This window comes from Ictidomys tridecemlineatus, chromosome 15 (genome assembly GCF_052094955.1).
Source record: "Ictidomys tridecemlineatus isolate mIctTri1 chromosome 15, mIctTri1.hap1, whole genome shotgun sequence".
Taxonomy (NCBI): domain Eukaryota; kingdom Metazoa; phylum Chordata; class Mammalia; order Rodentia; family Sciuridae; genus Ictidomys; species Ictidomys tridecemlineatus.
The window spans coordinates 29,778,680-29,790,307 of NC_135491.1; the positions used below are offsets into that span (position 1 = coordinate 29,778,680).

The 11,628-nt window shown below is 56.1% G+C and overlaps 1 long non-coding RNA gene across 1 annotated transcript; it reads left to right on the top strand.

Annotated features, from left to right (window-relative positions):
* Positions 1–5,720: 5,720 nt before the first annotated feature.
* LOC144371064 (uncharacterized) lies at positions 5,721–10,643 on the top strand. The gene is made up of 2 exons (XR_013431222.1): positions 5,721–6,105; positions 10,016–10,643. It is a non-coding gene; the product is annotated as an uncharacterized LOC144371064 (long non-coding RNA).
* Positions 10,644–11,628: the final 985 nt, after the last annotated feature.

Genomic DNA, 11,628 nt, shown 5'->3' on the forward strand with positions numbered 1-11,628 from the left:
CCTGGCGCTCAGTGGGCGCTCAAGCCATGTGTATTGCGTCTCATCTTGAGACACTTTTTCAAACTGTTTTTTTTTAAGTACTTTTTTAGTTGTCAATGGACTTTGTTTATTTCTATGTGGTGCTGAGAATCGAACCCAGGGCCTCACACACGCCAGGCAAGCGCGCTACCACTGAGCCCCAGCCCCAGCCCTCAAACTGGTTTTTTAAACAGTGACCGCCTTCTACCCTGTGTCCCGTTGCCTCCTTAACCCGGGGTCAGTGGGGGCCGGCTGCCCAGGCTTCCCCGGGCCCACCTCTCCCCTGAGGCCTTCTTGGAGTACAGGAACAAGTCCCCCAAACTGGATCACCTGCTCAAGAGAGGGCACTCGCCTGCCCCTGGGGCGGTGGCCCAGCAAGCTGGCTGGCTGACCCGTCCCCTGTCCAGGCCTGGTGGAGCTGGGCCCGGGCCCTTGTCAGCCAGGATGACCCTTCAGTCCTGCTCGTCTCTGGAGCTGGGACCGGACTCTTTCCAGAACTGTCCACGGGGCCTGGCCTGCTCAGCTTCTTGCTCTTCGTCTCTCTTCCTTCCACCCGCTGCCCCCCATCTCTGGTCCTGCCCCTACCCAGCGGCTCTCCACCTGGCCCCACAGTCCTGGCACCTGGACCTCAAATAGGCCTCTCATTCCCCTGTCCGTCTTCTGGATTTTTCCCATCTCTTCCAGTGTTTACTAGGTGCTGGGTGCCCGGGGGACACTGCCCCCCCGCCCCCCACCTTGGCAGACAACGGCTCTAGCTGCAGAGCTGGAACTTGAACCCAGTTCGGGCGTTTCTGGGGGCCCACGGTGTCACATGGCCCTGCGGTTTCCATCAAATGTCCCTCCCCGGCCCTAGGCCTTCTGAGGGCAAAGCCCTGCCTGCTCCCTCCCAGGGCCTCTGAGCTCAAGGCCAAGATGCTAAGTCCTCTGACTCAGACTCGCCGTCTTGATTCGAGGAGTGATTATTTCACTCCCCTCAGCCCTCAAAGGACCCCATCTTGAATCATTGCACACAGCCCGCCTCTAAGGAGAACCTAGGACCAAAGGACAAATGTCATTTAGTGTCCCCCCGGAGTGTGCTGAGCTGAATTCAGATCCTCCCAGCTCTGTGACTCACCCGCTATGCGACTCTGGGAAAATTACTTAACTTCTCTGAATCTCAGTCTCAGTCTCCTCTCAAAATGGGAATAATGAGGTGTCCCTCCCCTGGGATTATTGGGTCCGGTCAGACTCTTGGACTTGCTGCCTGGACTGCAGCTTCCTGTCTGCAGGGTGCCCAGGAAGGGTGAGTACTCAGAGATGGTCCTACAGGACCGACTATGAATAGCACCTCGCTGTAGTTTGGGGGTCTGTCCCCACTAGTGACGTGGTGGCCCATAAGCAGACAATACCTCCTGGTCTTTGCTGGCTCCGGGGCCTTCCCTGGGCATCAGTGCACTGAGCTGCGCATCAGAACACTTGGCTCTGTGCCAGCCTTGCTGTGCAGCCTACAGCAAATTGCTCCTCATCTCTGGGCCTCAGATTCTTATATACAAAATCCAGTTGGATCTTTAATTCCCACTTAGCCCAGCAGGTCTCAGACTCCGGATGCCAGGAGTGGGATTCATCCCCCTCTGTTCCATGACTAGCTAAAAAACCACTGGCCAGAGGGGAAACAGCCCCACCCAGCTCCCAGTCTAAGAGAAGCCCCCCGCCCCGCCCCCACCCCAACAGACCTGCAACTGGGGATGAGTCCTGCTTGTTCTGCAGAGAAAGTGAGAGAGAGAAAGGTTGCCCATGGTGAACACGGGCTGCTTCAAAATGCAATCACAAGTTTTGGCTCAGGAAGAGAGAGAGAGAGAGAGAGAGAGAGAGAGAGAGAGAGAGAGAGAGAGAGAGAAACAACAGGAAAAAAAAAAAACCCGACTTCAAGGCCAGCTCCCTCCCTGGCTGGAAACCTGTGTGCACGGATGAAGGGAGCAGCGCAGGCCGAGGCTGGCCTTCTGGTGGAGCATGTGGTGCCCACTTTGAACGTGTGGCCTTTGTGCCTGCCTATTCAGGGCGGCCTCGGGACAATGGGGGGCAGGCACGCAGGGGAGGACAATGCCGGGACATCGCGGCCGCTTTGCATTCCCTTTGAAGTGGCTCTGCCCTGGCCCCCTGCCGGCCCCAAAAAGAATGCTTTTGTTGCCTGCTCCAAAGACGCCTAAGATGCTGCGGAAAAAGTAACCGGAGGGGATCTGCCCGATTAAAAAAAAATTAAAGATAAGAAACAAATCAAGCTGGCCACGTGGGGCCCGCGGTAGCTTTGAACCCTGAGAGGAGAAGGGACACTGTGATCCAACCCCTCTCTCCCCCCAGGGGAACGGACTGGCTTGGGGGAGGGGGAGCCACTCTCTCCACGGTAGCTTGGAGCCTGGGGCAGGGAGGGGGGAGTCTGGGGACTGGGGTGGGGATTCCTAGCCTGGAAGCTTCTCCAAAGCTGAGTTGAGACTCTGAAAGCCAAAGTCCATCCCGGTGCCGGTGTCTGGGCAGAAAAAGGTGCTGGAGGCAAAGTGGACCTAACAGGACTCAGTTTGGTGTGTGCCAGGCTCTCAGGGCTGGGTTTTTTTGCCTGAGCGATGACCTTAAAAATGTTTTGCTGTTTGCTACGTGATAGAGATCTGTGCACAAGGTAACTCTGCATCCGAAGGGTTGAGATGAGGAGCTGAGATTTCAAAATCAGGAATCCACATTGTTGGGGTCAGGGCTGCAGGGAGCAAGCTGAGCAAATTGGTCACTCTAAGTCCCATGGGGGCCCATTCATACTGTGGTTTTGTCATGGTGCCCCCTGGAGTTGTGCAGGGTGCAACCTATGCATCTGTACATGGAGCCCCTGATGGGGGTGTTTAAAGTGTAGGAAGGGTCCTTATCAGGAATTCCTGAGCTCAACTGTTGTTTACAAAACCAATACCTGGGATTCATTAATTAGCAGGAGGACTGTTAAAAAGTCATTCTTTCCTTGCAGACATTAGTGGAATTCAAGATGGCTGGTAAGACTGTCCAGGTGACTCTGCCTGTGAGAAGTTCAAGTGTTAGGACTGGGGAGTTCAGAAGCTTGGCACAGTGTCTGGCTCACGTAAGGGCCCAGTAACTGTTATCCATATCCCCATTCTACTGCTGAGGAAGCCGAGACTCAGAGAGGTGACCTAACTAGCCCAGAGACACACACGCTGTGTAAACGGTGGCGCCATTTTGGTGGCACTCTTGGGCTCCAAGTCCTGGTCTGTCTTCACATTGGGCAGTAACTTTGTCATATCAGGGCTTGCTGAACCAAGTTCATTGTCACTGTGTGTCCCAAGTCTACCTGCTGGAGGGTCCAGGTGTGCTGACAAAGAGCCCAGGTCCAGAGGACCTCTTTTCCAGACCTATCCTGACTTGCCTGGATCTCTACATGTCTGCCACACCTCACATGGTCCCCAGGGGGCTCCTTCTCAGAAAGGGTTCCCAGGGGCGGGGCCAGAGAAGATGCCTTCGGATTGGCTGCACTGGTGGAGGATACCAGTTGACCCAGAATCCCTGGGACGCTTTATTTAAAAAAAAAAAAAAAATCATTTCTGAGCAACCGGCCCTGCTTCCGTGTGCCGCCCAGGGCTAGCACCTGCTGCAGCTCTTCCTTGGTGGCCCTCCTGGAGTATGGCAGCCCGCGTGGTCCACGCAGCACAGTCTGAAGTACCTGAGAGTTAACGCCCCCCAACTAGTGCAAGGACAGGAAAGCCCAGCTCCCTCTTGCCTCTGGCTGGGACAACTGGGAGGTGGCCTGGCATCCTAGAGTCCCTGCAGGCTCGTGTGGAATTGTCTCCTGCGACACTTGGCTGAGATGGCACCTGGCTTGGCCCGGCCCTTGCCCATCTCCGTCGGGGACACTTCCTGACCCCACCATGTGTCCTTGAACTCTCACCTCAGGGTCTGCTCATGGGATCCTGACCTAAAACAGCTCCAGGAGAAGGCTGGACCTGAAGCTCTGCTCCAGGTGGCCCGGGACCAACCAAGCAAGGCTTTGCCCTTGGGAGCAAGGGGAGGGGGGTGTGTGTGCCTGAGAAGGTGGCAGGAAGCTGCCTCTCTGCCTTGAGGGTCACAGGAGGACCTGGTGCCTCGCCTGCCTTTTCTGGATCCCTCACAGCTCTCTTCAGGGGACCCTTCCCTCTGCCCCAGCTAACAGGTGGCTGAGTCACGACTTGGACACAGGTCTTTTGTCACAAGCCTGTGGCTCAAAAACAAATCCCACCCCCAGCCCCGCACATCCCCCACAACCCATTTCCTGTCTGCAGTCCCTGTGCTTGGGACTCTTCCAAGTTCCTTCCCACTGCCCCACAGGTGACAAGACCACAGCAGGGACAGAGGCTGTGAGCAGGCAGGTGGCCCAGGACAGAGAGGAAGGAGTGAGGCCCGAGGGTCAGAGAAGAGCTGTGACCCCAGGGGTCCAGCGCTCGGTCTGGCCACCAGCAGGTGTGTGTAACTAGCCCCTTTCAGATTCCCCGATGGCCCTGGTGGCTCTGGCAGGCTGGCCTCCCGGATGGGCGACCTATCTTCTTTTCTTGGTTGCCTCTTTAGGGCCCCAGAGTTCTCAGAAGACCCCCGTGGCTCTCAGAGCTGCAGGCCTGGTGTCCTCAGTTCCTGGGTGGCAGGTGGCTTGTGTCCCATGACCCTCCTGTACTCCTCAGCTGTTGGATCCTGGGTGTGCAAAGGTGTTAAGGGATGTGTCAGTGCTGCAGAGGCAGATGGGAGAGACCCCGGGCCAGCTCCTGAGCACTTTGGGCCCAGGACAGAGGTTTGGCAGGCCCCTAGCAGCCAGGTGCAGCAGGGTGCCCGTGGCCAGTGGTGTGAGAGCGGCACAGACTCAGCAGGACAGGAAGCCTGGCCTCCGGGGCCAGGGGGCCAGGAGGCATCGTGAAGCTTGGGTTCTTGGCGTCAGGGGGGCTGTAGAAGAACCAGGCAGCCTGGCTCTCTGTCTTTTACCAGGCTCTTGCCCTGGCCTGGTTTTGTTTGATTTTTATTTCTCATCACCCTGCAAGGGATTTTGCCATTTTTTGATTCCAGATGAGAAAACTTGGGACCTACAGAGGTGACAAGAGCCACTCAACTGCTAACCAGTAGGGTCCAGGCTGGGGCTATGGGTCAGAGGGGGATGTAGAGACCTGAAAACAGAATAAACCGCCGTCATTGAAGGCCCCTGTGCTCTCATTGGGAGGATGGCACCAGCAGGTTCAGGACGGGGCCTGGGATTGGAGAGGAAGCCTTTGCCACGGAGGGAAAACTTGAACTGGGCTCTTGAAGGATGAATAGGAGTCTGTTCTGGGCAGAAGGCAGCCCTCCAGGGGGAGAGGCGCCGGGGCTGGGTGTGGGGAGGTGGGATGCGGGGCCGTGTGTGCAGAGCAGACGTTCAGAACGGTTTAGTGGTGGGCGGATGCGCACCCCAGGATGTGCCCGAGTTCCTAAGTGTCCCTTCAGTGGCTGAGCCGCACGTCCCTGGCGCAGCACGGGGCTCGGCACACTCCGAGGCGCGGACCAAGATCTGCAGAATGACCCCAGGCACTGATGAGTGGAGGTGCGCAGGGACTGGCGGGGACACGCCTCGCGCGGGGGACATGGGCCGCGCAGCACCCCGCGGGGGCTCGGGAGCGCTAACGCGGAGCAGATGGCGGGGGCGGGGCGCGGGCGGCAGCCGGGCCTGATTAGGGCCCCTCCCGCCGGCGGCCGCTGCGCTTTGAAGTGAGCCGCTGCCGGCCGCTCGGGCCGCCGGGCGTCCCCGCCGCCAGGCCGTGGGTCCCGGGCTGGCGGCGGGGCGGGCGCGCGTGTTTATCCAGGTGCGGGTGGGGGCTGGGCTGGGATCCTCTTTCCTGAGGGCGCATCTGGGACTTCAAAGCCGCGCAGGGCTCAAAGGCGGCCTCGCGGGGGCGGGGCGGCGCGCGGTCCCTGGTCCCCGCCGCCGGCCGAGGGGCCCTGCGCCGCCCACCTCGCTCCTCCCCACAGAAGGATTCTTTGAGAGCCTACTGTGTGCGGGAAGCTGTGCTCCGCAGCAGCTGCGCCGGCCATCTTCAGAAGCAGGGGTGCTATGGTCCCCATTTACAGGTGAGAAAACTGAGGCTCAGAAAGGACTTCTGGTTCCCAGGGCCTCTCTGCGGTCTGGCCTTTAGCTCCCTCCTTCTGGCTGTTACTCTTGGCATCATGGTGCCTTGGGCCTCCCCCATCCCTAGGGACAAAGATGAGTGTATGGTAAGCAGTTCATTATGGGCAGTGGCTGGACTGTCTTGAGCCCTCCCGAGTGTCACATGTGTGTGGGGCTCCATTTGCTCACAGGCACTTGTGAGGTGGTGCACCCATAGCTGTCCTCACCTCAGAGAAGTCAAGCAACGTGTCCAAGGCCACACAGCCATCAATGCCAGAGTTAGAATTTGAACCCAAAGCCAGTTAGCTCCAGAATCCTCCCTGTTTCCTTCTGATTCTGCCCCCACCCCTCCAAGGATCCCTCTCAGGGGACCCCAGATCAGCGATCTTTGCATGGGCAGGACAGCCAGTGGTTGTCTACACCCTGGATACATGGCATCTTGCTACTCAGACACAAGCAGCACCCAGCATCTGTTAGAAATGCAGACCCTCAGGCCCCTCCCCAGAACTGCAGAATGAGAATCTGCCTTTTAAAAGCGCCCGGTGAGCGGATCCATGTTGAGGTTTAAAGAGCTCTGGACTGTAGGGACATTTTACCCAAAAGCCTGCTCTTGGTGCAGCTTGGGAACCTGTCTTTTTAGAGCCGTACCTCCTTCATCATACTGGGAGCGCCTCCAGCAAGAGCCGAGCCTTCTCTATTGGGTCAGAAACTCTTTCAGGGCTGTTCTTCCAACAGCCTAGGACCTTTCCAAGGACGGGGGTTGGGCCTCACCGGCTTGGTGCGGAATCGAAGCGGATGTGGTTCTTGGGCCCAGACCAGGGTTCCCTGAAGCTCCTGGTCCTCCCCAGGTGACGGGAACCTCTGTGGCCAATAGTGGGTCTGCTCCCTCCGACTTGGGCGCCCTGTGGAGCTTGGCTCGCTTCAGGTGTTACCCACCTGCAAGAAGAGGTGGTCCTTGCTTCTCGTGGACGCTCAGGTGGAGTGTCCTCAGACACTCGTGACCCTTTCTGGCCCTGGGTTGACTGTGAAGGGGTCCTAGGGGGTTTGGGGTGGGAGAGGGCAGATGCCAAAGCTGGGCCATGTGTGCTGCCGGACACCAGTCCTCTCTGGGCAAGCATTTGTCCTGTGCATCACCAAGGGACTGTTTGGGCGGTAGACAGCCCTCGCTGGGCCAAGCAGGAGGCTGCTGGCAGCGGGAGGGTATTTTTAGAGCTTTGACTGACAGCCCTTTATTAAGCTGTTGCTGCCTCCGCCCGCCCGAGCCCCCTCTGGCCCGGACAAAAAAGAAAGCACATTGTCATTTTGTTAAGAACAGGGTTCTGGCAGCCCTTCCTTGGTCCCTGGCCAACTGGACAGGTTATTGCTCACTGTGGCTGGGGTCCAGGTGTGCCCCGCTGGCACTCCCAGCGTGCCCCGCAGCCTGACCCTTCACACATCTGGCAGTGATAAATGGCTTCAGCGTCGCCGCCGTCACCTTGCACACTCTGATCCTGCTCACTTTGTTCTCCCTTTAAAGCCAGTGGGCGGGTGGGGGAGGGGGCTCTCTCTCTTCTTCCCCTTCTCCATCAGCCGTCTCCTGGATACTTGCTGGCCTGTGCTGTGATACCACTTGAAAGGGACCGCGACACTCAGTTATCTGGTCTGGGAAGTCCGGCCTGAGAGTTGTCTGCGCTGACTGGTGGAGTAGGGGGGGGCGGGGCGGGAGTGCATGCCCGTGGGTGGATGGATATGCGTGTGCGCTAGTACCATTTGCACGTGTGTGTGCATGCATGGATTTGGGGATGGGTCAGTAGGTGTATCCTTTAGCTAACGCAGCTGTATCATTTATTTTGATCCCTATTAGGGCAGGACCACTCCATTCCCACCCCTTACACAAATATCCTCTGTTCTTGTTCAACATTTTCTTGAGGAACTAGTAGGTCCATTCTTAGGAATGTGCTCAACAAGATGTGGGCATCAATGTAGATCAAATGTCACATACTGGAGTACTGTTGTCATAGCTCCAAACTGGACACTCCCCCAGTGCTTCTGCACAGAATGGGTAAATACGGGGTGAGGTGGGTGTACGTCCAGCTGTCGTACAGAAACGAGAATAAACGACAGACGACTCAGGCAGCCGTGTGTTGGTTTGCACAATCGTGTGGAGTGAAAGAAGCCAGGTGCAAAAGAGTACATAAGATGTGATTCCATGTATAGAAAGTTCAAAATGGACAAAGCTGGTTAATCAAGGTAGAGGCCCGGACAGTGGCTTCCCTTAAAGGGAGAGTGACTGCAGGGGCAGAGGGAGGGCTTCTGGGGAGTATTCTCTTTCTTTGATATGGTGCCTGTTTATTTGAGTCTGTTCCCTTTGTAAAAATTCATTGAGCTGCGCATTTATAATTCATGCCCCTTCTCTGTGTGCTTCAAAGTTCAAAATCCTGTATTTTGTTTTTCTTGTGCTATGGTCCTTCCTAGGCTTCTAAGGGTCAGTTGGCTGAGTTCAATGGGAAATTCTGTTGGGGTCTTGGTGAGAACTACCTTATGTTCTAGATCTATTCAGGGAGATTGGGCTGCTTTGGGATATTCATGCTTTTCCTCCATGGACATGGTATACCTCCACTTAGGTCAGTTTACATCTCGGTACTAAGGTTCGTGGGTTTCTCCAGAATCCTGTGATTTTTTTTTTAAAGAGAGAGAGAGAGAGAGAGAGAGAGAGAGAGAGAGAGAGAGAGAGAGAATTTTAATAGTTATTTTTTAGTTTTCAGCGGACACAACATCTTTGTATGTGGTGCTGAGGATCGAACCTGGGCCACACGCATGCCAGGCGAGCGCGCTACCACTTGAGCCACATTCCCAGCCCGAATCCTGTGATTTTATGGCTGGGCTTATTCCAGGGTAGCTTTGAGGGTTTTCGTAATTGTTGTTTTAATTATGAAAGGGATTTTTTTCTCTTTTCAAATTTGCCTTATTGTGGTAAAATATACATCACATACAATTTGCTTTTTTTATCTGAGTTCAGGTCTGCAGTTGGGGGGCGTCGAGAACATTCACATTGCTGTGCAGCTACCACCACATCCGTCTTCATAACCTCTTCCTCCTCCCCGACTGAAACTCTGTGGCCACTCATAACTCCTGGCTCCCACCTCCCCTCAGCCCCAGGAAACCACCCTTCTACTCTGTGTTTCTGTGAATTTTCCAGCTTTTTGTATGTCCCATAAATGGAATCATATAGGACTTGCCCTTTGGTGATGGGCTGATGTCTCTTAGCACCATGTCCCCAAGGCTCCTCTGGGTCAGAGCCTGTGTGAGTTTCATTCCTTTCTAAGGCTGAATGTCTCTGTTCGGTATGTTCACCACATTTTGCTCATGCATTGATTCGTTAATAGACATTCAGGTTGTTTCCACCTTTTGGCTCTTGTGACTAATACTGCGGTGCACATGGCTGTTCAGGTAACCGTCAGAGACCTGGTTCTTAATTCTTCGGGGTAGATATACCCAGCAGGGAATTGCCGGGTCACATGGTGATTTTCAGTTGGACGTCTGAGTGGCTGCCACCCTGGGTTCTGCAGCAGCTGTTGCCGTTTGACTTCTGTCTTGCTGGGGTGTGGAAAGCTATTGAGTGTTGGAAGCTCTGCCTGCAGGTGTGTGACATTCCTGAGTGTGCACACAGGGGGGAGGGGCGGAGCAGGAAGCCGCGGTGCTAGAAAGCGTGACCTTCAGGTGCTTCCGAATGTTTCTGTCTGACATGTCACAGAAGCACCCCCTCGAGCTGGCCTCAACCTAGGAGACCTCGGTGACCTCATCCCCCCCCCCAGGCGGAAGGTAGGGAGGGCTCTGGGCAGGGTGACCAGCAGCTGCATGATGTCCTTCTTTCTTTCTACTTTCCACCTTCAGAGCCAGATGGCTGTGAGATGTCACCTGACAGGAGGGGCCAGGGCCTACCTGACGTGGCCAGCAGGACGGAGCTCACTCCTGCTGGAGCTGGGACGGCAGCTCCCTGCCCTGACCCGCACCTGACTTCAGGAGCCCCGGGGCAGGCCCCCGTGGGCATTTGCAAGGTGCAGGCCGTAGAAGGAACCGTGCAGGAGCGGGGAGGCATCCGAGGCCACTGTCCCCTGCAGCTGTGTGTGAACAGCAGCTGCACTTCATCAAGGCTCCGAGTCTACCACCTGATTGTTGGTCCAGCCTCTTTCACATGCACAAGGCGGCAGTCAGCTCCCGGGTCACTTCCAGAATGGTGACCACATCTGGCCATGGTGGGGGTGGGGACTGCCTTTTTCTGTAATCTCAGTTTTTATTTTTTTTTTTCATTTTGGTGCCAGGGATTAAACTGAGCCACCTCCTCAGTTCTAGTTTGTATTTTATTTGGAGACAGGGTCTTGGGGCTGGGGATGTGGCTCAAGCAGTAGCGCGCTCGCCTGGCATATGTGCGGCCCAGGTTCGATCCTCAGCACCACATACCAACAAAGATGTTGTGTCCGCCAAGAACTAAAAAATAAATATTGAGAATTCTCTCTCTCTCTCTCCTCTCTCACTCTCTCTTCAAAAAAAAAAAAAATAGAGACAGGGTCTTGCTGAGTTGCTTAGGGCCTTGCTAAGTTGCTGAGGCTGGCTTTGAACTTGTGATCCTCCTGCCTCAGCCTCCTGAGCTGCTGGGATGACAGGGGTGCCCCACCGTGCTGGCCCCATACATCTCATTTTATTAGTGGAGAAACTCCTCACAGAAGGCCCAGCCCTCTTTCCTTCATTGGCCAGAATTGCATCCAGGTCATCCCGAGACCCTGGGAAGTGGGTGCACCATGAGGCTTGGGCTAGTTTAAGTCCCTCTGGAGGGAGGGACACTCTCCCCAGGTTTGTGGAGAGGGGTGGACTCCGGTGGAGAAATGGGCAGGGCCAGGAGCCGTGGGAGCGGAGACTCTAAGGCTTTCCTTCCCTCTCTCCATCCTGACCTTCAAGGATCACAGTTGCTCTTTGGGGTAGAGGGTGTGTGTGTGTGTGTGTGTGTGTGTGTGTGTGTACTCAGGGAAGACTCCCTGTGGGAGGGGAAGTCAGCCAGAAAGGAGGGAGAGAAGGGGCATGTTCAGACTGGGGGAAATGAGGGCAGAGGGTGGTGCCCAAAGGAGCAGAGGGGTGGCCACATCTGGCCACATCTGTCAGAGCACCTGTGGGGGCCGTGCCAGCTGTGTCTTTGTGTGCTTCCTGACTAGAGAAGCAGGCCGGCCTTGAGACACAACTCGAGCCCCAAGGCAGGGCTTCTCTTTCATCTGCTCGGCACATGCACGTCGAGAGCCTCTCTGAGCAGGCCCTTGTGCACAGCGGATTCTGCAGCACCCAAGGCGCAGCCCTGCTCTCGTGATGCCCCATTACAGAGGACAGAGCTGCCCTCGGATGCAGCATGGGTCCCTGACTGCCCAGCTCAGATGACCACAGCCATATCTGCCTCCCACGCCGCTGGCTCAGCCTGGACTGCTGGTGGCTGCTGGCTTTAGCGTCCCTCCTAAGGGTGG